Source organism: Ochotona princeps, chromosome 1 (assembly GCF_030435755.1).
Source record: "Ochotona princeps isolate mOchPri1 chromosome 1, mOchPri1.hap1, whole genome shotgun sequence".
In the NCBI taxonomy this organism is placed as follows: Eukaryota; Metazoa; Chordata; class Mammalia; order Lagomorpha; family Ochotonidae; genus Ochotona; species Ochotona princeps.
In genome coordinates, this window is record NC_080832.1 from 15,545,480 (window position 1) to 15,548,326 (window position 2,847).

Below are 2,847 nucleotides of genomic sequence, written 5' to 3' on the forward strand. Positions count from 1 at the left end.
ACTCTGCTTGGTGCAGCTGAGTTCACACTCATCTGGAGAACAAACAGAGCTGGCTGAACGGTTGCTTATATGACGGAAAAAAGCCATCAGTGTCAATACAGTACGTCCTTTGATGTTGTTTCAAGTCAGCTCATGTCAACTTGGTTTCTTTGATCACAAAACTCATTGAAATGACTTCCATTGGCCTAACAAAGCAACTGATGGCCATTTTGTGCTCATTAGATCTTTTAACCCTTTTAATACAATCTTCTACATAGCAGACATCCTTTAAAAATTCTTAACACTGAGGAAAGAGAAAATTCTTAATACTGTAGAAAATAAAGTATGTGGGACACAAAAAAATAGATCTCTATTCTCTCCTCCAATGATGCACTTGGATCCCAAACCTTGACTTCCTTCCTTCTTTGTCATCTTCCTTAGTTTTGTTGTACCAGATCTTGAGATCATTAAGAATCACCAAGAGTCTGAAGTCGATGCAAACGCATAAGGGCAGTTTATTCAGGCATCGCCCACCCAGCAGTGGTAGCAGCAACAGCAGCAGAAGCAGAAGGAGCACAAGAAGGGGTGGCAGAAGCAGCAGAAGGGTCGATGTTGGACAGCACAGGGTTTTTATACATTTTAGACTAATTCCACACAATTCCATAGTCATGATTGGTCAGTTTAACTGTAAACTTTTGAAAAGAGCAGGTTGACAGGCTCCTATTGGTGGGTTTGGAGCAAGCAACTTTCAAATAGTACAAACTGGTGGGCTATAGGGTAGTGAACAAGTCTTATCTAAAACGCACACCAGGGGTCTCCTTCCTGAGGAGTGGTCTGCCTATGTGACCCACCAGGTGTCACAGACTGCCAGGTCTGGAGTTCACACATCCCCAGCCAAGCAAGCAAGGCAGAAATCACAAAAGCAGAAAAAACACTTAGGTTCTTCATTCTCACAATCAAAATCTGGGCTCATCTTTTCCCACAGTTCAAGGCAGACTTGACAGAAATACAGGCTATGTCCTGTAAGTTTTTAGTTTCTGGGAGAGAGTGCTGCTATGTTACTGCACCAGACACACTTTTTTTAAAAAGATTTATTTATTTTTCTTGGAAAGGCAGATATACAGAGAGGAGGAGAGATAGAGAGAAAGATGTTCCATCTGATGGTTCATTCCCCAAGTGGCCACAATGGTTGGAGCTGAGCCCATCTGAAGCCAGGAGCTCCTACCAGGTCTCCCATGCAGGTGCAGGGTCCCAAGGCTTTGGGTCATCCTCCACTGCTTTCCCAAGCCACAAGCAGGGAGCTGGGTGGGAAGGAGAGCTGCCGGGATTAGAACTAGCACCCCATGGGATCCCGGTGAGTTCAAAGCAAGGGTTTTAGCCGCTATGCCACCATGCTGCCCCCCCCTTTTAATGTATTTTTTTTCATGGGTGGATGTGATGCCTCAGTGGCTAAATTCTCACCTTGCACACACAGGGATCTTATATGGGCACTGGTTCATGTCCCAGCTGCTCCACTTCCCATCCAGCTTCCTGCCTGTGGCCAGAGAAGGTAGTAGAATGTTCTAATGCTTTGGGACCCTGCAGCCGTGGGAAAGATCCTGAAAAAGCTCCTGCTCCCCTGTTGGACCACCACTCCCACTGGAGAGCGTGAGCTCGGATGGGGGCAGACCACACCGGGCAGGGCTACAACACCTGTGAGCCTCCTGTGAGCTAGATCAGGGGAAAGACGAGCTGGGCTGACTGTTCCTATTGATGCAAGCATAAATCAGAGTGGGTGAGGGTTGGTTGGGCTTTGCCGCAGCATCAGCTGGCAGAGGCTGGCACTGGGGGGCTAATTCTGTCAAGTTAAACTGCAAGATGTGCGAGTGGCTCAGTAGGGAAAAAGTGGGCACCTCCTTCTTGGGCTACTACTCCCACTGGAGAGCATGAAAACCAGGATTGGGGTAAGGGTGGCTAGACAGAACAGCACCCACCAGTAAGTCTGTGGGCTGGATAATAGGGCAGGTTGGGTAGCACTAGGCTTCAATGCCCATTGACATGTAGGAGAGCTGAATAGGATGTGGGACAGACTGAACAAGTCTGTGGTACATACTGGCAAGCGTGGGAACCAGGGTAGGGGGCAGGCCTGGTGGGGGTTATGGGGAGTCGCTCTGACTAGGCTGCAGCTCCCATTGGTTTGCATGAAGGCTCAGTAAATGGAGACGAAGTTGTATTAAGATAAATAGGAGTGCACGTGTGGGGCTGATTTTAATTATGGTGGTCAGGGAAGGCTTCACCCAAGACCTGCAATTAGGAATAAGTTTGAACCGGAGGGAACAGTAGAGAAAAGACCCTGTGGCGGTGCCCAGGGAGATTAGCAAAGAGGCCCAAATGGCTTGGGGAGTTGGGTGATGGGGATAAAGAACTTGGGATATGAGGTTGACGGTTATAACTAAGTGTAAAGTCATATTAAATAACAGGCTTTGTCAGGGGTGTTTGGGGAATAGACTCTGCGTAGAATTTAAATTTTTAACACCTGCAATCCTCGGTATAGGCCCTCTAGGGTGGAGCACCGATGCCGCCGGCGGCAGATTCGGGGCTTCCTAGCCCATCAAGTCAAAGTCTGGACCACAAAACCTCATCATGATGTGTTGCCATAGTAATGTCGGGTCGCCCTCTGGCCAAGAAGGCGGCCAGCGGGAGAGCCGCGCAGTCCTGCAGCGGGTCAGAAGGGCTCCGACCCCAGGGAGCGTCCCCCTGGGCAGCAGGCCTCTCCACGCGTGGCCTCGTGTCAGCCGGCCGGCTTTTTCCAAATGGGTGGATCCGTGAGGGACGCGCGCCGGCGGCCGGAAGGAGACGCCCCGAAAGGGGCGTGGCCCTGCCAGCGAG